The 26,284-nt window shown below is 41.8% G+C and overlaps 1 pseudogene; it reads left to right on the forward strand.

The window, feature by feature from the left end:
- Positions 1 to 613: 613 nt before the first annotated feature.
- Positions 614 to 26,284, forward strand: part of LOC137868503 (serine/threonine-protein kinase pim-3-like) — a 65,933-nt pseudogene continuing 40,262 nt past the window's right edge.

Below are 26,284 nucleotides of genomic sequence, written 5' to 3' on the forward strand. Positions count from 1 at the left end.
CATTTCATTTGATGAATCACTTCATTCAATGACAATTTTGTTTGAGAAATACATTTTTTGGGTGATGACGACATAAGCAGATGACAGACATTCTGAGCTTCATCCGTAAACCTCAAACAAATGTCAAAAAATGACATTGGGTAGAGCCCCAGCTATATGTGCAGCTACAATGAGATTGCACTATATTTGAGTTGTGGGTGTTTTGAGACAAAATAATTCATTAGTGGTTGTGTGCAAGCTATATGCATTCACCAAACCTAACATTTGGCTACAATGTCTACACCTGGGCAGCGCCTCACATTTTACTTTGCCATTGTTACTAATGGGAAAATCTACTGCATTTGGAACTTGCAGCATGTATCTACTCTTGATATCTGCTTGTTTGCAGCCCATTCACTTTTTTATAATGTACAGTTTGTATCAGAATGAGTTAGGTTGTCATATTTTCATCACATGGGAAAAAATGGCAAACATGGTCCCAACCATACATTCACCGCTGTGTTGTTATCATGTACCTTTACTTAAAACTACAAGGGTTTCATATCCTTCTTCAATGTATAACAGTAACTACTGCCAGTGCTTTATATTGTTTTGTTTTTCCCTTATAGGAAACAAGCCTGGACTTTGAGAGCAACACAGAGATATTATCCCCTGAAAGTCCATCCTCTGGTGTTGGTGATGACCCAGATGTTCCACCTGTGGGGACCTTCAAGATGATGACAAAAGGTTGGACATTGAATTATTATTGAAATGAACATTTCATTAACATTGAAATAAGGAATTCTTCAACTCAAAATGCAGAGAAATCCACTGAAGGGAACATTAACGACACAACCAAATCTTACTTCTTAGTTTCTTCTGCCATTGTCTTCTCTTCACTTGAGCAATCTGGAAAGAATAAAGTTTGGAGAAACACGGTCAAAGCAGAAAGATTGTCTGTGATAGAAAACCGATTCAGTCATGGTGGTTATCACACCCTTACCTAACTCTGACCCGATATGCTTCATGAATCAGCAACCTCCTCTAACACCAACAACAACAAATGATTACGCTAATTGCAGAGAGGTGTCACACTTTTTTTCATTCAATTTCCATTAAAAGTAACGGAGGTAAACACAGAGAGAGAGGGACCTGCTTTTACCGTGTCTGAAGATGAGTGTCGACAGGCCAGAGGTGGGCCGTTCTGAGAAGCTTTACCAAACCCCATACTCTGATTGGCTGAGCAGCTCAGGGGGGCAACGTGACCCCCAAAGTGAGCCCGCTGTAATCATGGAAATTTAAAGAACAAACAATGATGAGATAACGTAAATGTTAATATTCTTATCACTTTCATTATTTCCCCCCATGTTTTAGGGATGCTAGAGGTTTTGACTTGAGTTGTTTTGACCAGAAATAGATTAGCAACCATTTTTCTCAAGCATTTCCATTTGTTGGGCATACTTGTTGATCATTATCAGAGAAAAGACAGATGTGATAGATTGTTTTCGTTCTGACGTTATTTCATGTCTCTTCATACCTTTATCCTTCCCCTCTCTTCCATGCCATCATACTTTTCCTCTCTCGCCATCCTGCACACTCCTTTTCACATTTTCATCGTTCCCTCTCCAGTCCATGTAGATGGAAAGATGGCCTTGTTGATATTGTAGTATGAAACCGGAAAAAAAATCTTTGCATTTCATTTTTTTGTACTTTCTCCGACACTCTTAGACACTCCCAGGTCAGGTGGTGGTCTCTTCAACTCAGAGTGTCAGGTTTCACAGATCATCCAGTCAGAGTTGGTCTTCAATACAACCCCACTCCTGTCCTCTTTCTTTTCTTGATAGCCTAGAGCCTAGAGTTACGCTCACCAAACCCGTAAGGCACGTGACTATGCTGCCATGGGCAAGTGTGTGACAAATTCATACCTGCTCTCTGAAACGTTTATTGAGGATCAATCGTACATTTGTTAACTAGACATGGGCTATCTAGACATTCTAAATGTTTAGAATGCACATTTCTAGTCACTCTGAACAATCACAGTGACTCAATCAAGAGTGAAATCGACCAGCAATTTCACCTCTGTTGTGACTTCCTGGGCACCACCGCTTTTACGGGTGACAGGTTCCCTGAAAGTGACACGCTGGACGTAGAAGGGTTCTTTACGGGGCAGACACCCTCGCTCTGCTCTATAAGACAAGCTTCCACGCGAAGCACGCAGTAGGACTTTTGACAGACAGCAGTTTGATTCTGCTGTTCCTAGCTCTGGCCAGCAGAGGGCACTCTAGGACCTCTCTTAGAAAATGTCACAGGCCCTTTGAGCAAACTCAAGCTACAGCAGGGACCTCTGACCTCCCATTTGTAGCCACATATCCCCCGTCTACTGTTGAACTTGTCAAGAGTGATTAGGACGTACATTTAAAATGTTTACTTGTATGCATCTCAATCTGTATATTCTTTGTACTTTTAATAGTTTATCAGGTAACTCCTCGTCTCCACCTCAATCCCTATATTTTATGTATTTGTAATAGTTTCATCAGATGTCACTGTGTTTTTACTTCAGAAGATGTTAGACTGCTCCATTAGCCTGCTGGCCTCCAAAATCCCGCTATCACGGGGTTCCTCCACTGCCTCCTCATCGTGCTCATGTTCTGGACTCAAGTCCATCTCCGTGTGCATGGGGACGGCAGGGTTCGAGGCTCTCAACTGCGCCAGATGCATCACCGTCACCTGATATTTGGCTGCCTTTTGTTGTAGCTCCCGAGCACCACGGTCCAGCTCGAGGTGGCCTTTCATTTTTCAGATGGTGGGGCATGGCCGCACATACTTTCTGACAGAGAGGGCAAGCGTGAACCATCTTTGTGCGAGTCATATCTGGAGGGGGGAAAAGGAAGGAAAAAGAGCCATTTAGATACGGTATTTCATCATGCAATTCGGGGAGAGGCAAACTGTTTGCCTGTTATCTGCTGCTGCTACCTGCTGAAATGGCGTGGAACCGCCCCGCCCTGAAGTAGAGGAATCGGGGGGCAGTCGCTCCAGCCTTGAAGGCATTCATTCCCCCATGCTCCTCAGTAAATTGCTCAGTATGGCCATCTGTAGGGTTTTTGCTTAGCCTCCAGAACACACCCTTGCTATCAAATCATTCATGCCCACATGACAGCCATGCCATAGGAACAAGCTAAAGCCACCAAACTTGACACACACCTGCTCTGGCTTCATACTAACACGCACACCAAGTTTCAGGAGAATTGCACCACGTGACCCAGCACTATGTGTAGCGTGCACAGAATGACGTCACACAGGCTCAATCTGGTGCTACACATTCAATGAAAGTGCTCTGTAACATACAAAAATATACATTTAGGTGTACAGTCGCTCCACAGCGCGTTCTACTTCTATCCTGTACAGAGATTCTCATCCTCGCGAGACTTCAGTGTGGCTCTCCGTCACAGACACTGCTTATGTCGCAACACTGACACCTACTGGCGATCCACTGGATCTACTGCCTAACATGTAGCTGATGATAAATAACGCTGTACCCTCAATTTTAACTACAATTAACACTTCCTCCTCATAAACACATAGGAAACATAGTAAACTCTCTTAACTTACATTACACCCAAACAATTATTGTACTTTCTGAACGACATATGACTTGTTGTGCCACATATACACCATCTGGGCCTCTTCATCATATATGATGCAGTCTATGACAGCCATGCTGATTCAGCATTCCAAGTATTGTTCTTTGAATCTTTATTGTTGGACTGTTGATTCAGCATTCCAAGTATTGTTCTTTGAATCTTTATTCCACTATTTCTTCCGTCGCGCTTGAAACTCTTCTTCTTCAGTTTGTAAGCTACAGAAACCGTTCAACTATGTAAATGTTCAACTCTTTCAGCTCATGTGTGCTATGTCTCTTCATATTTCCAATCTTTCAACTTTTTGAATTATTAACTTGTTCAACTTTCAAATCCTTCTACTTCCTCATACTTTCAGCTACAGACACCATTTAAACTTTTGAATGTTGAGAAAACCCTGATCAATGATTGTATGTTATAATCATTTTGATATCTTTTACACTTTTTGAACTGTAGCAATTTAGCTTTTATGTGTTTTTCAGTCCTTTTCTGCTTTTATAATGGCTGTGTATTGCGCAGCTTAGAGTGCGTGATGTCACCGCTAGAGTGAAGAGGACCTTGAGATTCCTGTGAAAATTTTTTTTGTCTTTTGCGACTGACTCCTCAATTTTCACTCTTCATGCATAATTTTTGGATGGAAACGTAGCTAATCTTGTCCTTGTCGTAGACAAATGACTGTGGAACACATTTGGAACAAAAGCCTTTAATTGCCTTTAATTGAGAGGAAAACCAACTTTCTCCTCCATAGACCCCAATGTTAAAACGTACTTCAAAAAAGTCTTGCACAGACAACCGTACCCCATTTCTAAATCGCCATTGAAGCCACTTTTTTTTACACTACAGATCCAATTTTCGCATGATCTGTTCTTCAAGTCATCCTTGCGCTCCACTATTAATATTGGAAGAATAGGGGCTATGGTTATGGGGGTTTGTGGTTTTGTTTGACAGGTGTTTTCCAGTCTTTTTCTCATGAAAAGGCTGCCAGGCTGACAGGTGTTCGTGCTTGAACTAATTACTGATGTTTATAAACACACAGACTCATAGACTCTCCAACCGCTGCGTCGTCACCATGGGAACCAGTAACACACACACACACACACACACACACTCTCTCTCTCTCTCTCTCTCTCTCTCTCTCTCTCTGTCTGTCTGTCTGTCTGTCTGTCTGTCTCTCTCTACACACTCAGTCCATCTGACTGTCTGTCTGCCTGTCTCTCTCTACACACTCAGTCCATCTGTCTGTCTGTCTGTCTCTCTCTCTACACACTCAGTCCATCTGTCTGTCTGTCTGTCTGCTTGTCTCTCTCTACACACTCAGTCCGTCTGTCTGTCTGCCTGTCTGTCTCTCTCTACACACTCAGTCTGTCTGTCTGTCTGCCTGTCTCTGTCTACACACTCAGTCCATCTGTCTGTCTGTCTGTCTGTCTCTCTCTACACACTCAGTCCATCTGTCTGTCTGTCTGCCTTTCTCTCTCTCTCCCTTTCTGTGAATGAATCCTGTCATTTAATAACCTCTGTTTGTGTGTTTCATACATTCCGATTCTGTGTCCTCTCCTCCTCTCTCCCCCACCCAGCCCAACTCTTTCAAAATAAAAGCCCCATGGATTAACTGTATTTAAACATTAAGCTCAAAATGAGGCTTTTTTGTTGAAATAATTAATGCTGTTATTAATACTGTGACAAGTACTACTACTGCTGCTAATATTTCTAGTATTACTACTACTACTACTGCTAATACTACTACTACTACAACTCCAACTTTTGCTGTTGCTACTACTACTACTATTACTGCTACTATCAATATTATTACTACCACTACTGCTATTCCTACCACTACAATTACTTATACTACAACTGCTACTACTACTACTGCTATTCATGCTACTACCAGTACTAATACTACTACAGCTATTAGTAGGACGGCTATAGTACTACTACTACTGCTATTACTGCTACTTCAAATACTGCCATTACAACTACTACTACTACGACTAGTACTACTGTTATATTAAATACTACGACCACTACTACAGCTATTACTACGACAACTGATACTACTACTTCTACTACTTCTTCTAATTACTAATACTTCTACTACTACTACTCCTACTACAAATATCACTACTGCTACTACTAGTACTTATTCTAATGCTACTAGTACTTCTACTAATGATAATACTTCTACTACAACTACAACTTCTACTACTACTACTACAAATATCACTACTGCTGACATTGTTTAAGCCACAGAAACCGTTAGAATATCAAAATGTTCAGCTCTTTCAGGAGAGGGTGATATGACTTCATATTTGTAATCTTTAAACTATTTATAATATTAAGCTTTTTGCAATTTGTTTTGAATGGGATATCTATGGAGAAAATTTTCAAATCCTGTTAAACTTCTTCAACGTTCAAAGCCTTCTTCTTTCTCATACTTTCTGCTACAGACACCATAGTTAGACGTTTCAATAGAAGGGTTTTCAGCAGTGCAGTTTAAATGCTTTCGGGCTTCAACATTTTTCAGACAGGTAGTCTCTCATTTCTGTATTTTCAGCAATGTTTTTGCAATTTATTTCAGCTTTCAGCATTCCAACGCATTTTTAGCAGGAAATGCATTTTCTAGTTTGTATTTATTCTTTAGTCAAAGCGGAGGAGAAGCAGCCGTTTGAGAAGCTGTACCGACTGGGCTCGGTGCTCGGCAGGGGGGGGGTTCGGCACCGTCTACTCGGCCGCGCGCCTCTCCGACGGGCTGCCGGTAAGAAGAGCGCGGAGAGCCGCTTTGTTTTGGTCCCACAGCACATGGCCGCTGCTGGGCGAGCACGCGTCAAGCTACACACACCGCAGGCGGCTGGGCTTCCGGTTTCTGCCTTCAAAAATAAAAGCAGCACTAAAGCGTTACAAAATATTAGCAAAAGTTATTTGAATTGTAAATTGACTAAAACTAAAACATCTTCCGATTATCCTAGCTGTTGTAGATAACAGATATATTTCACATATATTAGTTTTTTTTTCCCATATTCTACTTTCGTATTTACCTTCATTTCTATTTTGTGATGTTTTTCTTACTTCATTTAATTTTCTCTTCATATATTTATTGTTCAGAACCAAAACACCGAGGTAAATTCCCATGTGTGAAAACCAACTGCGCATTATGGTTTGGCTTTTATTTGGAAGGCGGTGACTATTCCACCTTACTTCCGGTTTCCCCTCATGTCAGCTGTGTAACTTGACTCATCCCGGGTGTGCCTGGCATGTGGTCTTTGTTTTCACAAAGAAACGTGGTCTGTGACGCTTACACTTCCTCTTATAGTGAAAATCAATCGTGTTACTTCGCTTTATTCTCTTTGAGGAAACGGTAATAGTTACATGATTGATCATATTTTTATGAAATTATCCAAAAACTGGTGGGGGAATGCTTTTTAATTCAATATTGAAGAAAAACAAAGAGCTTTGTGTGACTGTTAACAGTCAGAGATTGATATTATGGCAGTTTATGATGTGTTTTTACAGATAACCATCGTCTACCCTCTTATATAGTATGTTATAACTGTTGTGATCTGCCGTGTGAAGTCGGTACAAATAAAGATTGTGTTGATCACTTCATGTCAAGTTCACACACAGTTTGTTGATAACAAAATGTCAATAAAGGTATTTCATATCCAGACATGTCATCACACAGACAGTGGTCTCTGTCTCCCCCCGCAGGCTGAAATTGGACACTTCACTCAATTATACACCAGCGAGCGCTTGTTGATTTGATCCGATACCGCCGTTGCTAGTATCCTACTCTGCTTTTACCACTGCCAGCACTTCTTCTTCGACACCACTGCCGATACTATTGAGTTCTGAGAGTAACAAAATGATGCACCGTGTGCTGTTGTTTCATTGAAGACCAAAAAAACACACAGAGACAGTTAAAGTTACACTTACTTGCTTTCTCCTCCTTAGCTGAGAATACCTCCCCATGGTAGTCGCACACTATGTCGCCCTTGCAAAACGGCCTGGTTGCCACCACTCCTGTAATCAAGCAATCGCAAAACTTGGAGTTAGATCAAAGTATCAACTTCAGGAACATTGGAGATGGACAAACTTTTCAATATTTTCTTTTGTTACGGGTGGATTTAAAGGTTAGCGGGAAATGCTACAATGCTCATTTCAGTGTCTCCCCGACAAGAAGAAATCAACCGGTTTTCTTACCGAGGCCTTTCTGTCCACCAAAGTCTTTGAGAGCGACTCCCGTCCACTGCTGCAGGGCCACGTTGCGGATCAGCTCCTCGTTTGCCTCGGCCGCTTGTCTGGAGGGAGGCTCCCAGGCACGCAAAACGTCCTCGGCCGTAGGATGGTTGCCCTTCCATCCGGATGAACCGAGCCACCCTCCCGGGCAAGGGCTTGCGACATCTGAAGTTTGCTGATGGAAATAATGCATCACATTACTTTTTTTATTTTATTACACTATATTCATCCCGTTGAGGGGGAAAAAGGGGGCTGCCCATGACAGGCGCCCGAGGAGCCGCTACGCCGAAGCATCTCAGCCGTGAGCCTAGAGCGGCTCGGACCGTTTGGGACGAGGTCACAGAGGAGCCTGTATGCCCATCGCCTGCCTGACTGGAGCCACTTGCGGTTGGATGCCTTCATCCGCTCAAGCTCGGTCGGCGTGTTGTTTTTCATACACACCCTGGTCAGGTGTACTACATCCACTTGCGGTTGGATGCCTTCAGCCGCTAGGGGGACAGTGTCTTGCTAAGACAACCCTCTTAGCCTAGTGAGCTAGTCGCCCCCAATTACATGACAGTCATTTAGCCGACGCCTTTATCTAAAGCGACTTACAATTCAGATACTTCATACACACCGTAGGCACAGCTACAAATATCCTTCAGCCATGCCAGTAATTTGTCACACTAAATGAATTGCTGGTTTTGAGGGATTGTTTGATTGGAGTATTTATAGATTGGAGTACTTACACAGCAGATATTCCTCTCGCTCAGCATATTGTTTGGCCTCCCACTGGAGGTTTTCCAAGCACGCCCAACTGGTAGGAGACCCCGGGGAAGACCCAGAACATGCTGGTGGGATTACATCTCCCAGCTGGCCTGGGAACACCTCGGGATCCCCCAGAATGAGCTGGAAAATGTTGGGAGGAAGAGGGAAGTCTGGGTTAGCCTGCTTGGCCTGCCCCGGATAAGCGGAGGAAAATGGAAGGATGGATGGGAACTACAATTAATGCAAATTTAATTCATTTAAATGTCTCACTTTTTGCATGATGTAAGCACACATTTTTTATAGTTTGCAACATCAGCACAACTTTGTAATATTAATTTAGAAATAAGGATATTCAAAATGTGCTTAAATATTTTTTATTTCGAAGCACTGATATTTTAAAGAAACACGAATTAAGCAATGCAATGGTACTATTTCTGCACTGACTCAAAGAAGTGAGGGAGGAACACACTTTTCCTGACATTTGCGCTCCCCAGTTCACCTGTCCCCACCCTCCACTCGCCGCAGTATATATATATATATATATATATATATATGTTTATATTGCAGGTCATTTGGAGTAAGCAGAGTGGAGTTATGAATTTTTCACACACTTACCCATGCCAGCATAGTCACATAATTTACGGTTTTGTGACCGTTAACTGACCCTTAAATAATTAATAGCGTTTGAGGAGTTAGTGCTAGACTTATGAAATTTAGTGTGTGTGTTTGTCTTATGCCAGTGCTAATGTTATCCAATTGTGGTGTTTCTAGCTCTTTCCTTTGGTATAGCTGCCATTGGCTCCCATTCAATAAGAGGATTTTTTTCGCATTTTCGGGGGCGGGTTCACACACGCTGTGAGCATTTGTGTCAGCGGCAAGAAGGATGGACATGGATGATGAGCTCTATGATGTGGGCACCGAAAACACAACCAATCTCCTGGATAAATTTTAAATATATGAACAACTGACGGATTTCATGCATGCGGATGTGCACGTGCCCGTGCACTGCACCACGGGTGGTAGTCGGGTTCAAGAAACTTCAAGGCTTGCATCGTGGCCTTCACTATCTCCTACTACCACGCCTCTTCCCGAACACACTCAAGGACCATTACCATTTTCTGAAGAAACATATGGATATGGGCACTTACAGCCACTAGCTGGGGCGACGAGCTCACTAGGCTAAGATGGTTGTCTGGGAACCGGAGGGTCGGCAGTTCGATCCTTGGCTGGGACGTGAGCTGAGTCGAAGTATCCTTGAGCAAGACACTGTCCCCCTAGCGGCTCCCCGGGCGCCTGTCATGGGCAGCCCACTGCTCCCTGGTACAGGGATGGGTCAAATGCAGAGAAAAAATTTCCCTCAACGGGATAAATATAGTGTAATAAATAAATAATAAATAAATAAGATGGCAAAAGGGCACTGCGAAATGTAGTTGGACACACTTTAGGATATGTGGATGATAGCTTCCATCTTGTAATGATGGAAAGACCCCAGGCTTTTTAGGAAAGACCTGTACAACGTAATGGCCAATGAGGTGTTGAAAACAGTCACTTACAACTTCAAGAAGTTGCTGAACAGCATCTCTGCTACAAAGTCAGGCCCACTGTCCAGAAACAGTGCTCTGGCGACACGGCAAAGTACCATGTGTTGCGGCAGGACCTCACCTTCATCCTGTCCTTGTTCGACAAGGCAGTTGAGGAGGTCAATCCTCCCTTATTACCCCTATACCTAACCCAACCCTAACCCTACATGTCATTTTTTACTAACCCTAACCGTTTTCGGACTCTTTGGTACTGGAAGCCCCCACGCCACGTCAAAGCAGAGTCCATGTGGAGTTTTTTTATTTTTATTTTTTTAAATAATAAAAATAATAATTCTAGAAATTATAGGTGTTTCATCTTCTGGAGGACTTATTTACAAAGGGTTGCAGTTACTTTTCTTGTTTGTTTCAACAGAACATTATACATTACCACTGCAAACTTGAACAACAAAAATGGAAATTACAACATCAAAAATTCCAAACTTCAACAAAATTGACTACATTAACTGTCTTTACTGTCTTCATCTAATTTTTGTCCATGACTTTTCTCTTCTGTGTAATGTTTACTCATGTCTCTTGTCTATCTTTCTTACATTATCACTGTCTGTCTTTCTTCTGCACTGTTCTCCTCTTTGCTCTGAATGCCTCAAATCATCTGGCTGGTATCTTCTCTTGTGAACATCGTTTAAGGTACTCTTCGTATGCCGTTTTGGTTGTTGTCACTTTGTCCGTGTTCATCAGCGAAATCTCCAAATCGGTCCAAGCTTTGCTCGTTTTGGCCGACAGGTACTTTGCCTGTGAACTCGCCATTGGCTTGATGTCATCTTGATCGCACACAGCCTGAACATCTTCAGGCACGATGTTAACTTTATGGGCTGTAATTTATGAATGTTTCCTGTAAAGAACATTTGGTACCAATTAAGAAAGAGACTTTGTGCATTTATAACACACACATACATACATATCTTTATAATATGTTTTATTTTAGTTTAACCTGGAGGGTATTTTAGTCAATACACGCACACAAATAAAATTAAATATATGGCAAATAAAGTTTCTAATAATAACTTAATGACGATTTAAATGAAGTTATTTATTTTTTTTTACAATAATTACAACCAAATCACATTCGTCTTTCCAGGAAACTGTCAAAGAAATTATTAGAAAAAGTACAGACCTGTAAGATTAAAAGGTAATGCTTCATTTCATGGGTCCATCATTTCTGAATAATTTATAATATTTTACAAAAAGTCTCCTGGAAAGAAATGAATATTCTTTCCAGGAAATGTTATTATCTATAATTATAGACCCATAAAATCAAACGTTACGTAAATCGATCAATAAATAAATCACAATACACACAAACTGTACAGTTTCCCAGTGCTTCACATAAAACCATTAAAAGCATCAACACTTAAGGCAAAAGAAAAGGAGATTTAAAAAACAATTAATAACTTTCATTGAAACATTAAAACAATACAAAGCAGTGTAAGAAATAAAATACTGTAGTAAAATGCAGGAAATTGTTAACATTTTAAATGTACGTCCTAATCACTCTTGACAAGTTCAACAGTAGATGGGGGATATGTGGCTACAAATGGGAGGTCAGAGGTCCCTGCTGTAGCTTGAGTTTGCTGAAAGGGCCTGTGACATTTTTTTCTTGTGACAATTGATAAAAGGGTTTTGCCTTTGACTAAAGGGTAGCTTTGGTTGGGGTCCTATGCCTCCTAGGCACTGGCAGGGTTAGGTTCATTTAGGGGCGCGGCCCTCCTAAGAGGGCCACGAGGGGCACTGGCACAAGGGGGCTGCCCTTTAAAAAAAGCTTTGATAAAAGACTCCTAAAATAAATGAGAAAAAGGAATAAAAGAATAAATTATTAAAAGTTGTTTTTTAATAAAAATAATAATAATAGTTTCAAACCATTTAAGAAATAAAAATCAAATCAAAACTAAGAGCTGTAATAAAAAGAGGTTACAACAACCTAAAACCCAACAAAATAGAAATAAAGGAATACAATATTAAAGATTATTTTTTAATAAAATAACAATAAGAGTTTAAAAACAATTAAGAAATAAAACATTTTTGGCCACGGTCGTGTCAACTAATCCTTCTAGGTCTTTGCGACCCTGGAGGGTGACCAGCAGTAGGTGAACTCTCCATCGTCTCCGTACTGGTCGAGTCCTCCGAGGAAGATCTGGTCTGGATCGCAGTCCTTCAAATGGATCAATTTGCCCAGGCCCGTCAGGAAGGCAGCGTGGCGGTTGGATCCGTCCACCAGGTCCATCCACTGAAAGAAACCCTCGCTTTAAAAGACTGGAAATAAAATTCATAAAAACAGACAGCAGGGGATAAAAGAACAAGAACAAAATAATACATTGTGTTTCCTTAATAAATATATAAATAAAAACATAAATATAACACAATATATAATAAAATAAATTATAAAACACAACAAGAGTATAAATACACAGACACCACATCTAAAAGGTAAGTGCTTTAAAACTGGGCTGAGGGGAAAAAAAGGGGGGAAAGTAAAACCATGCAAAAGGATAAGGAAACACTGGTTAAAGGGATAAGTGCTTTAAAAATGTGTAAAATTGTGCCAAATAAAATCATCCCATGTCTGCCGTTAAAAGATTATAATGAATTAATACAATAACATAGCATATTTCTTTGCTTTGTTTCCACTGACCGTTACTTTAAGTCTCTTCTTAAAATCCTGAAATCCACAGATGAATGATGCTACTTAGTCTATTCTGATAAATCCCTGCTGTGATACATCATAACGTATTGTATTGTAATTCCTAATAATAACTTAATAAAATACAAATATTTATCGCTGCAGTTCTTTTACATTCCTTAATGCCAGTTAACAACTAATTTGAATACAGTGATATTTATATTATTTAATGTAGAGGCTCAGCTCATCATGTCACCATGTTATCTTGAGAGTTTAGATAGTAGATAGATAGATAGATGGATGGATGGATGGATAGATAGATACTTTATTCATCCTGCAATGGGACTTAAAACTTCATATTTCCCCTGTACCATGTTATCTCTGCTGTGAGCTAATTTAGTGTGCTACTGGAAGAGAGCATGTGGCAATTGTCTGCAATAATTGAATATCATAAGTGAGGGATACTTCTGTAGGCTCACCTAGCATAAGTGTTGTGAGCTAAAAAGAGTAACCTGATAATAAAAAACCCGCTTGCTTAATCGTAGCATCAGCTGCAGCATTTCCTGTTGAAATGGGATCAGAAGCGTTAGTGTGAACATCACATTTCATAACACAGACAGTTTTAGGGAATACCTTCTTTACTTGTCATCTGAATATAAGAAGTCTTCCTAGCAACTATGACAAATTAATTAATTATTTGTCTTTACTTAAGCATGAATTTGCATTTATTGGCCTGTCAGAAACATGGTTTACTGAGGACTCTAGATACATCTTTAAAATAACAAAATACAGTTCAGTTCACCATGCAAGAGAGGATGGATCTGGAGGTGGAATATCTCTGTTTATTCATGGTGACTTTCAATTCAAAATGTTGTCTTTACTCTAGTTACTTTTTCCTCTTATTCATAAAGCAACAAGAGTTACATGAGTTCTGTATTCACGATTAATAGAGCTAAACATATTAATAAAATAATGGATAATACATCGTTCCACAGTAATGTTAGGCACATCTAATGTATTAATCTAATCTAATATGTGAAACGGCAGAAAGGAACCATGAGCTCCCCATGTTCGTGAGTCTAAACTGATGTCATGTAAACGTCTCTTTCGTCCACGTCTAGTTTAGGTAGTCCAAGTGTCGGAGCTGACAGTAAAGCGTCCTTTATGTCATTAAAGGCAGCAGTCGAGCAGTCAGTCCAGGTCAGTTTGTTCTGAGCAGAAAGATGTTTACCATGAATCATAGAAGAGAGGGATGCCTCTCTTTCTGAGAAGTTTAGGATCCACTGATCTAATATGACGTCATTCATATAAAGCTCATCATTTGTTTCTTAGTTGTGTTTTAGGCACATTTTGAATTGCCTGTATTCTCTTGGGAGAGAGGGTTTTGCCCTCTGCTGTGATCACATGTCCCAGATATGAAACTATCCAGAGCAAATTTCAATTTGACGGATAGCCTTGTGACCATTTGCAGCCAACATTTAAGTAGGATAACTGTAATTGTAAATTACTCTAATCTGCATGCTTCTTCTGTTGGGCTGCAAATCATGATGTCATCAACATATTGTAACAAGGCAGAACCATTTGGTAACAATAAATCAGCCAGATTGTCTCTCAAGACACTGTTTAACGCCAGGGCATTCTGGATATCCCTGAGGACACCGGGTCCCTTTAAATTAGAAGCTACCCAAAAGTGACTCTTTGTGCACAGGTACAGAAATTAAAATATTAAAAAAAAACATTGGCCAAGTCGAAGATGGAGAAACTGTGTCTGGAGGGATGAGATACACAAGTGTGTGCACAAAGGTTCAAACTATTTCTAATATACACATATACACAAGTGTTTGCATGAAGGTTGTGAGGAATTTAAGTTTAGAAGTACAATAGTTTGATTTAAAGCACACCTAAAGAAAGTATAAAATATCATATGTTCACAAAATATTCACTTATGAAATGTATAATAGGTTTACAGTATATTCACTTGTAAAGGATAGTATAAGTGCAACATATATTACTTACAAAAGTGATAAACCACACAATCTTAATCAATTGAATGTATTAGACTAGAAGTATAGTAGTTGACTGTTTGGAGTAGAGAGAGGGCAAGGAGAGGAAGGGTGAGAGTTTCAGAGTTTTTCATGACCATATATGGAGATGTGATGGGTCGGAGGTGAATCGGCACCGCGGGAGACAGGACGGTGGTCAAGCGGGGGTCGGATGGACGAAGCTTTTACGAGGAGGTGGACCAACGGACATTACAAGGATCATCATATGGACCAATGGAGAGCATTGTCTGAGGCCAGGAGGAGACAATTGAATTTTAGCCAGCCACTGAAGTTGTTACTAGATTTTGAATGTAAACCGTTGACTTTTGGGTATAAAAACATTGTTCGGAGAGACGCTATTCAGTTCTTGGTGATCTTCTTTACTGTAAACTGGCGTTTGTTGGCCGGTTAGGGGGGGAGAGTGTTTGAACTCGGTTTCGCGATTCCTTACTGTCGACAGTGTAATTCAGTTTGTAATTGTCTTTTTAGCATTTGTGAATTATAAATACTTTTTCATTGTAAGCCGGATTCAGCTGATTTTTCTTAGCGTGACTTCGTTGCTCAAACAACAACGAAAGAGCGAGAGGTCCGCGGCCTCCTGCGAGCAGAGGTCCCACTCCATTACAATTTGGCGTCCCTGGGTGGGCATTTCTCAGTGGACCTCAGGACACGGACTGGACGAGGCGTTGACCGGCGATACCTTCGGGGCCCAACGGACGAAAGGTAGGCAGAACCTTTTTAATAAAATCTGTATAGTTATATAGGAAAAACTTAGCGAAGGTGTCGGGGGTCGGCGCTTCTGACGGCCGGATAAGAGGAGAAGCTGCAGGAGGCCGGTGAAGTATAATAACTTGAAATCTAAAGTGATGGGACTGTATTGAGTGCGGAAACACACTTACAAACTGATTACAAATTTGAGTGTGATGCATGTTTGTAAATACCGTCCAGACACCGAGCTGGACGAGAGAAAATATACCGGGACGTCCGTCAAGAGAACGGAGCGATCGCCGAGGAAAAAGCCTGGGGCTTAAAAGCACCGATTGATTAAACGATTAACAGTGAATTGCGGATAGATTACGCTCAACAGGTGACGATCTCTGAGTAGTCCTATACTGGCGTTCTGTGTTTAACAATGCGGGGGCTTATGTACTGGGTGGGAACGAATTAGTAACAGACGAAATATTGGCTGAGACTAGCGAAGCTAAGCCAACGAGGATTCGCCGTAACTCTGCCCGAAAAAGGGGGGGGGTTGATTCTCGGGTGGTAGTTCGCTGGTTTTGACTTGGGTCTAAGGAGACTGAATTCCGGGGAGGAACAGGGGAAAGTACATTGGGGATTTGTAGTTTAGTATCGTGTTTTCTTTTCAGAGCGAAGTCACGCTAACGAGTCAGTCTATTCTCCACCCGTGATGGGAGAGAATACTGATTGCTGAAGTGTGGTTTGCTGGTGTTGTATTCTCTGAGAGTGTCGCTGTGTTGTTTACATCACGTGATAAGAGAGAGTATAGTATTATAAATAAGGCTACTGAGTGGCTTAGATAATATAGAGTAGAATACATGGTGATTGAGTAAGGCGTGGATGTATTGGTTGTACTGGAGGCTGTAGGCTCTGGTGTCTAACCTTATATATTTAGATAAAAGAGGAGATTATGAGAAATAACCGGTACGTTGGTGAAAAGCCAAGTCCCGGTCTAGTGAAATAAAGAGTGTGTGTGGAGTACTGAGAGAAAGGTGGTTGAGCCCTTTGTTCTGTGAGAGGACTTCAGGCACATGTCTGTGGCCGGTAAAGTCTTTGTGTTAGCATCGAGATAGCTTGCAGCACATGTTCCCGGCTAGTTAGGCTTTAGTTGTGTGTTAATTATTGGCTCATGCTAGTAGTTAGCTTAGCCTTTTGTTTTAGCCACGAGGCACGTGCTGTGAGCACATGGTTTTTGCAGAAAGTAGAACTACAAAAGTTTGCCCCCTATAGACCCGGAATAGTAAGTGCATTAGGACTACAGAAAGTCTGCCATCTGGTGGGCTGAAGAAGTAGGCACAAAATAGTTAAAAGGAAGTACGTGTTTCAGATAATTACAGTAGGGTGAATTTTATAAGCATAAATTCAACATTTTGATTTAGTTGATGAAGTTAGTTTTTAATTAGATGTTTCTAATTATCACTGATACATTTAATTGTACTTGTTAGATAATTAAAACAATTTTAATCCAGTAATTGTTAAAATAATTGTAATTCAACGTTTTATATTTTATTGATAGTTTTGATTTCGCTTCTTCAATTGTAAGGCTGGTTTAATCCAATATTTTAATTTACGTTGTTGAATTTGAAATTGATCCTGAGTTTTGATTTCAATTACCATAGACCATTGAGATTTTGATTCGATATTTTAAATTTAAAATTAAAATTTTCAAGTTTTGGAGTTTTTAATTTTAATTTAGATTTTATATTAAAAAAAAATTTTTTTTATACATTTCCATTGCATACAGTTTTACACGGTCAGAATTATGATTAGAGAAGAGCTTCGTAGACAGTGAGAAGTGTGAGGTAAAAAATAAAGAAACAATAAAACAGATTAAAGATACTCCCAGGCTGCATGATGGTCACACTGAACACTAAGGAAATGCTGGGAAGAGCCAGAGAAAGAATGGAGGATCAGACGGAGCCCAAAGAAAGGAAAAGGGAATGGGAGAAAATGAAGAAATATCTGGAAAAATGGCAAAAGAATGGGTGGTTTCCGGAAGTGGTGGCCCCTACTGCTGATCACAGACGCAAGGTGTGGAAAGAGGCTGCAAGGGCAAGAAACGATGCCACTGCTGAGTATGAAGGAGCCAGTTTCACAAGCAAGCACGGCAAGAAAAGAGCCCTCGACAAAGAAGACAAGAGGTGCGCAGAGACCAAACGGCTGCTCACCTACTGGAAGGCAGTCGATCCGACCACCCCTGCATCTGCTGTGGGACTGCCTGAAGTCCTGAAACCAGAAGTGACAGATTTCAAACCCCATAAGGACATCACCAGTCTCGAACCGAACAACCCGGTCTACTCACCATTGTACCCGTCATTGCTAACGGAAGCACAGGCGCAGTCTGAGCTTCCCCCACCATATGATCAGAGGAAACGGAGAATGAACAATCCCTTCTTGGAAAACTTCTCAATCCAAGCACCCGTGCGCAAAATCAGGGGAGGAGAGTTGGACATGGAAACAGATGACGAAGGGGAAACTAGGAGAAGGATGAAGTCTAAATCCAAAGACCTAACCAAGTCTGTGTTGGAAATGATGCGGGAAGAAGTGAGAATATTGACTCAAGAACGAGAGAATCTAGACGGAGCAGGGCGCCAGGATTCCATCGTGAGCAGAGAAGGAGAAGAAAGTAATAAAGAGGGCTTGTGTAATTTGGAATCTGTGCGAGAACAAGATGCTGAAGGAAGTGAGCCCCAAAGTCAAGAAGAGAGCAGACTAGTGGAGATTGACACAGAATACGCATTGTATCGAATGGATGAAGAAGGAAGACAGTTCGAAAGACTGAAACAGCAAGTACGTGCAGAGAAAGAAGAAGGGTACAGAAAGAAAGAAGAAAGAAGAAATGCAGATGTAAAGGCAGACCTCACAGACCTAGAACGAACCTGTGCAAGTCTGCGACTAGAGGTAGAGCAAAGAAAAAGTAAAGTAGAGAAAACAAAGAAGAAGAAAGTTGAACAGAAGGACAAGGGTGAGAAGTTTGAGACGGAAGGAGTCCTGTACCTCAAACCTAGTAGATCAAAAACATCCTCAGATGACGATGACTATCCTAATAGCACTGACGAGGAAGATGGAAGTGAGGAGATGCAAGGAGCATCTGGAGGTCCTCAACCTCTCAGACGTTCCACCAGAGAAAAGAAGAAAACAAACCGCTATGCAAATTGGGTTTGTCCAGTAAGAGGTGAAATGTCAACATCATCTCCAGCCCAACAGTGCCCTCTGCTGGTGAAATCCAACGGACAAGCTGAGTTTGTGCCGTGGGGACATCGAGATATGAACATGCTACAGGAAGCACTGCCATCGCTGGGAGGAGGAGCCAACCCGTGGATCTGCCTCTTTGAAAAACTTACGGCAGCAGATAAATTGGCACTTGGAGACATACGGGCCATAATAGTTCGAGCGGAGGGAACAGTCAAAATAAATGCCCTGGAAGCAGGAACAGGAACGTCTGGCAGACCAGAAGAGACTCCATTCGATAATTTCCGAGGAATCTTTTGGAAAGTAATGCGAGAAATGTGGCCTACAAGACCAAACATGGCTGCTCTCACTGGAATGAAGATGAAACCAGAGGAGGAGATGCATCAGTATCTAAAAAGAGTGGAATCAGAGTGGTATATGGCCACAGGGGGGAGACATGACAGCAGTGAACCTACAATGGTAGTATGGCGAGATGTAGTACGGAAAGGCCTGCCCCTACCAGTTCAAACAGCGCTGGATACTTTCAAGGGTCAGCCTCTCACTCCATGGCAGACACACGGAGAAAGAATTCTCATTATGACAAATTCCGAAGAACAAGAGGAAAAGACTGAGGTGTTTTGGGCCAGGCTGTTACCAGGAGAAAGGGAACAGCCTTGTGTCAACAAAACTTATCAAGACTGGAAGCCATGGATCAACAGTCAAGGAGCATATGGCCCTCCTATTGACCCATTTCATTGCACCTACAACTACCTGAGAACACCTGATGAAGAATATACAGATGCATGGGAGCAAGAAAGAGAAGGAGTTCAAGAAATGATTAGGATTACTGATATCTTCGTGGGTCCAGAAGGAGTAGCAGCATATTGTGAACTCACTGAAACCCAAGCACAATGGTATGAGCTGGACCATGAAAGTGTACCTCATGTCACGCTGGCCATAGCAGCCGGTCAAGAAGCCCGTTCATTAGGACCGATGATGAAAAGAGCCCAGGAAACAACAAACTGGTGTCCCACCGCCTCCCCATTACTTCACCATAGCCCAGATAAGATAATTTGGAAAATATCACATTGTAGCAGAGAAAAAGGCATATTGGAAAAGCAGGAACTGGAAAGACACCATGGTCGTGAGTTGTCAGACCATCCAGCAGCGGAAGATTTGCTAAACCGAATGCCAGAACATCTATGGGCAAAAGGAGACTATGATGTCGGCTGCACCCCCCACCATTCAGTGAAAATAGAAAAGAAATCTGGACAGCCTTCTGTGTGGAAACCACAGTATCGACTCAACAAAGATTCTGTAGAAGGGATAACAGACACCATTTATGGTCTGCTCGAAGCAGGAGTGTTGAGACCATCAGACTCTCCCTGGAACACGCCTATATTGCCTGTCCCCAAAGCTGGAGGAAAAGGTTGGAGAATGGTACATGATTTGAGGGAAGTAAATCAAGCTACCAAGACAAAAGGGATCGCAGTGCCCAACCCATATGTGGCGCTACAGAACATAAGTCCACAACACCAGTATTTCACTGTACTGGATCTGGCAAACGCATTTTTTTGCCTGCCACTCGACCCCTCAAGTCAAGAAATGTTTGCATTTACCTTTCAAGGCCAAAGATACACCTACAACCGAATGCCTCAAGGGTTTAAGGATAGCCCTGGCATATTCAATGCGGCATTGAAAGAAGATCTGAAAGAACTCAAATTGCCACAAGGAGTGACCCTGATTCAGTATGTTGATGATCTACTGTTGGCAGCTCCATCAGCAGAAAGCTGTCTAGCAGCAACGGAAGCTGTGCTGAAAAGAGTAGCGGAATGTGGCTACAAAATCAAACGACAAAAGACTCAAGTTGGAAGAAGGCAAGTGACATTCCTGGGAAGAGTACTCTCAGGAAATAAGAAGAAGATATCACCTGAGCAGAAATCAGCGGCTCTGACCTATCCCAAACCTAGAATCGTCCAAGAAATGCTCGGATTTCTGGGACTGACAGGCTACAGCCGAAGCTATGTACCAGACTATGTCAATCTCACCCAGCCACTGCGAGACATGCTGACCAAAGTTGGAAACCGAAATCTGAGGGCAGAATTGATCTGGACAATTGAAGGAGAAGAAGCATTCATCAAGACCAAGCAGTGTTTGGCTCATGCAGCCGCTCTAGCAGTTCCAGATTATGAAGCAGATTTTCATTTAGATGTAGGAGAAAAGCAAGGAGTAGTAAACGCAGTCTTATATCAGATGAGAAGAGAGGGAAGGGCAGTTTTAACTTACCATAGTTCCAAATTAGACCCCATAGAACTAGGACAAGTAGGGTGTACTAGACACCTAGCAGCAATAGCTAGGGCAGTCCAAAAGACCGCTTACTTAGTTATGTGCCACCCCTTGAAAATACACACACAGCATGGTGTAGTTGCCTATCTGGAGACTCAAGCCTTCTCACAAACAGCTATGAGAGGAGCTAAATTATCAGATACTTTGACACAACCCCACCTATCTTTCACCTCAGGAGGAGTGAATATGACGTCTGGATTGCCACATGATGAGGGCACTCATGACTGTGCAGAAGTGGCTAGAAAGGAGATAAAGTTAAGATCAGATCTTAAAGGAGAAAAGGATCCAGACGCAGATATGACACTCTTTTGTGATGGTTGTTGTTATCGAGGTCCAGCAGGTAACATAGCTTCATATGCAGTAGTGGAGCAATTACCTGATGGGACATTGGTGGAGGCGGAAGCTGCTATCATTCCTCAACCTGCCTCAGCTCAATTGGCAGAAGTGGTAGGGCTAACCCGAGCCCTTAGCTTGGCCAAGGACAGAAAAGTAAACATTTATACTGATTCGGCTTATGCTCATGGTGCAGTGCATTTAGATGGGCCTCAGTGGCTGAGGAGAGGGTTTTTGACTAGTTCAGGAGCCCTGGTTAAGCACCATGAGGCATTAAGAACTTTACTGGCTGCAGTAATGTTGCCAGCACAAATTTCTGTCATAAAATGCAGAGGTCACTCAAAGGAGGACGACCAAGAAGCAAGGGGAAATGATGCTGCCGACCTCGCAGCTAAGAAAGCTGGAGGGTACATTGGTGATGAAACACAAATGTTGGTGGTAAGTCAAAATGAATTACAAATATCCCCGACTAAAGGTGATCTTGTGTTATTGCAGAAAAAGGCTGGTGCTCATGAGCATTCTCAGTGGTTGGCTCAGGGAGCAACCTGCAAGGAAGGATTGTGGAGGTCCCATGATGGACGAATGGTAGCTTCTCCCGAACTAGTGCACTTGCTGATGATTGAAGCACATGGTCCATCTCATGAGTCAAAAAGGCGGACATGTGCAGCTTTGGAGAAGAATTGGTGGCATCCGTATTTAAAAGAGATGGTGGAAATCTTTGTTACAGACTGTGTATCCTGTAATGGCTTTAACAACAAACCAGTATATAAGTGTCCTATGGGGAGCTATCCGGTACCACAAGCTCCTTTTCAGGAAATTTGTATCGATTATACAGACATGGGAATTGATAACAGAGTGCGAGGAATGCGTTACATGTTGGTAATGGTGGATCGTTTCTCCCGATGGGTAGAGGCGATACCTTGCCGGAATGAAGATGGTGCAACAGTGGTAAAATGGCTTAGAAATGAACTAATCCCGAGATATGGTTTTCCGAGAGTTATTCAATCAGACAATGGCTCTCATTTTGCTAATGAACATCTAGCAGCGGTAGAAAAGTGCCTAGGGATCCAACATAGGTTTGGATCAGTTTATCATCCAGTATCTCAAGGTATAGTGGAGAGAGCCAATCAAACTTTGAAAAGAAAAATTGCTAAAATCTGCCACAGCACATCCATTAAATGGCCGGATGCCTTACCATTGGCACTGATGTCCATGAGAAACACAGAACACAATAACACTCATTTAACACCACATGAGATACTTACAGGCAGGCCAATGCCTGGTCCACCAAGGTCCAGCAGTCATGGCCCTAACTTAGATCTGTTAACCCTAGAAATTGAGGAGTATACTAGGGCGCTAACTAAAATGAGTCAAGTTTTGTTTTCACAGGTGACGAACGCAGAGGCAGCCGTTGACAAGGGAAAGCAGTCCCCTATTGTATTACCAGGAAGCTGGGTGTGGATAAAAGTCCATAAGCGTAAGTGGAGTGAACCAAGGTGGACTGGTCCATGGGAGGTAATATTGGCAACCTCGCATGCGGTAAAGGTAAAAAATAAACCTGGAAATAATTGGCACCACCTCACTCACTGTGCAACAACTGAGGCACCAAGCCGAACCAGAGCAGAGACTAGATTAAACATCGCCCGAGCAAATCTTGAAGCAGTAAATACACCAAAAGAGGGGTTAGATGGTACCAAAAATGATGCCTTCCCCACAGACTAAACAATGGCATTCATTTAGAGACCCTAAATTCAGTGAGCTAGGGAGGTCATTAATTATTCTTTTCTTGATTTCAGTAGTAGTAGTACTTCCGATATTAGTGTGGGAAGTTAAATATAATCAGGAACCACAAAATGAATGCAACCAGACTAAGACTCAAAGCTTGACTCTTGTAACAAACCATACTAAACTCAGAAGACGACGAAACACCTCTCTGTCACCAACTCCTAACACAAAGGTTTCCCTTAATCTTACGTTTATAGAAGGCACAACATCATCGGTACAATTTGATTTCTGTGCTGTAGTTCCCTGCTTAGGGAATGGTGCCACCTACCATTGGATGATCAAATATATGTGTATCGCTAATAACCAATGTGGCGGTCCAATCGTACAAGTGTATGGGTGTGAATGTGAGGAATGGAGATGGGCTTTTTTGTCCACTGGGAAAGAAGATTGGGGGAATAACCCCAACCCAGATCTTAAAGCCCGACTAACAATGATTAAATCTTTGACTATTAACCCTGGATGCGAGAAGGGGAATTGTAACCCCTTAATACTCACTTTAAAAAACCCTAAATTGAAAGACAGCGGAGTTTACGTATTAGCAGGTAGGGGATCTGGCATTGACTATGATCCATTGGGACTCCTTAGAATTATTGTCAAACCCGCTATTAATAACAAACAGGTGACCACTGATGATCGGGTTCAACGTTTGACTGACACCTCATGGCGTAATGTATTGAGTATGGAGACTGGGTTCGGCGATTCGAATTTATGGCTCCAGTGGGTACAATATTCGACCTCAAGTGTACGAGGTACAGACTGCATAGTGTGCTCTGAACCTAGACCTTTACTCACCCCTGTCCCGTCAAAATTCCAGCCCCTTAGCTCTGCATTTGGTTGTATTTTGGCTCTATTTACTGACAGGGTTCTGCCCCTTCATCACACATGTCAAGAGTATCATTGGGCTTACCCGCCTGTGGTATTGAGTACTCCACCTTTGTTTGTGATTTCAGAAGGTGCGTTTGACTGCATAGTTTCCAACAATGCTAAAGGACCCTCAGTAGGCAATATTACTGAAGCAAATTGCAACAGTACTCACAGTGCCAAGGATTATCAATATAAAAGCGTGCTAACTCAGACAACTGCCAGAGCTGACCTGTGGTGGTGGTGTGGTAGTAGAATCATATACCCCATTTTACCTGGTAATTGGACAGGCACATGCGCGCTAGTACAACTTATCCTGCCATTTTATATTTTGCCTGTCAATGACGAAACTTATCAAGATCTTATCTCCCCGCGCACACGGATAAACAGACGATCCAAAAGAGGTGCTGATAGCCCGGGAGGCTCATTTGACAATCAAGTATATATAGATACTATTGGGGTGCCCAGGGGGGTGCCTGACAAATTTAAAGCCAGAAATCAAATTGCAGCAGGTTTAGAATCTGCCTTTTTCTGGTGGGTGACAATTAATAAAAATGTCGATTGGATTAATTATATATATTACAATCAGCAGCGTTTTGTAAACTTCACCCGTGATGCCATAGCAGGGCTTCATGAGCAGTTAGATAAAACTAGTTTAATGGCCTGGCAGAACAGAATGACATTAGATATGATTTTAGCAGAGAGAGGCGGCGTTTGCAAGATGTTTGGATCTGCCTGTTGTACTTTCATTCCGAACAACACAGCTCCTGATGGATCGGTGACCAAGGCGCTGGCTGGATTGACAGCTCTCAGCCAAGAGCTAGCAGAGAATTCTGGTGTTGATGATCCGTTCACCGACTGGTTGGATGGTATGTTTGGTAAATACAAAAATGCATTCTTGTCAATCTTAATCTCTCTTTGTGTTGTCGCCACAGCTCTTATCCTTTGTGGATGCTGCTGCATCCCTTGCATCCGAGGACTCCTGCAACGATTAATTGATACTGCGCTTAGGGAAACACATATGCAGGGCAATCAGATACGTGTAGATGATGGGGAAGAACTAGAACTGTTGTTGAATACTGTCTGAACAGGGACAGTTATATCAGGGATTTGATAACTCACTGTGAACAGTGAGTTAGGGGGGAATTTGTGAGGAATTTAAGTTTAGAAGTACAATAGTTTGATTTAAAGCACACCTAAAGAAAGTATAAAATATCATATGTTCACAAAATATTCACTTATGAAATGTATAATAGGTTTACAGTATATTCACTTGTAAAGGATAGTATAAGTGCAACATATATTACTTACAAAAGTGATAAACCACACAATCTTAATCAATTGAATGTATTAGACTAGAAGTATAGTAGTTGACTGTTTGGAGTAGAGAGAGGGCAAGGAGAGGAAGGGTGAGAGTTTCAGAGTTTTTCATGACCATATATGGAGATGTGATGGGTCGGAGGTGAATCGGCACCGCGGGAGACAGGACGGTGGTCAAGCGGGGGTCGGATGGACGAAGCTTTTACGAGGAGGTGGACCAACGGACATTACAAGGATCATCATATGGACCAATGGAGAGCATTGTCTGAGGCCAGGAGGAGACAATTGAATTTTAGCCAGCCACTGAAGTTGTTACTAGATTTTGAATGTAAACCGTTGACTTTTGGGTATAAAAACATTGTTCGGAGAGACGCTATTCAGTTCTTGGCGATCTTCTTTACTGTAAACTGGCGTTTGTTGGCCGGTTAGGGGGGGAGAGTGTTTGAACTCGGTTTCGCGATTCCTTTCTGTCGACAGTGTAATTCAGTTTGTAATTGTCTTTTTAGCATTTGTGAATTATAAATACTTTTTCATTGTAAGCCGGATCCAGCTGATTTTTCTTAGCGTGACTTCGTTGCTCAAACAACAACAAAAGAGCGAGAGGTCCGCGGCCTCCTGCGAGCAGAGGTCTCACTCCATTACAAGGTTCAAACTAGTTACAATATACACAAGTGTATGCATGACGGTTCAAACTATTTACAATATACACAAGTCTGTGCGTGAAGGTTCAAATTATTTACAATATACACAAGTCAATGCATGAAGGTTCAAACTATTTACAATATACACAAGTCTGTGCGTGAAGGTTGAAATTATTTACAATATACACAAGTCAATGCATGAAGGTTCAAACTATTTACAATATACACAAGT

The sequence above is a fragment of the Cebidichthys violaceus genome, unplaced genomic scaffold, assembly GCF_023349555.1.
Source record: "Cebidichthys violaceus isolate CVI_PGR_0920_01 unplaced genomic scaffold, fCebVio1.0.p SCAF_114, whole genome shotgun sequence".
In the NCBI taxonomy this organism is placed as follows: domain Eukaryota; kingdom Metazoa; phylum Chordata; class Actinopteri; order Perciformes; family Stichaeidae; genus Cebidichthys; species Cebidichthys violaceus.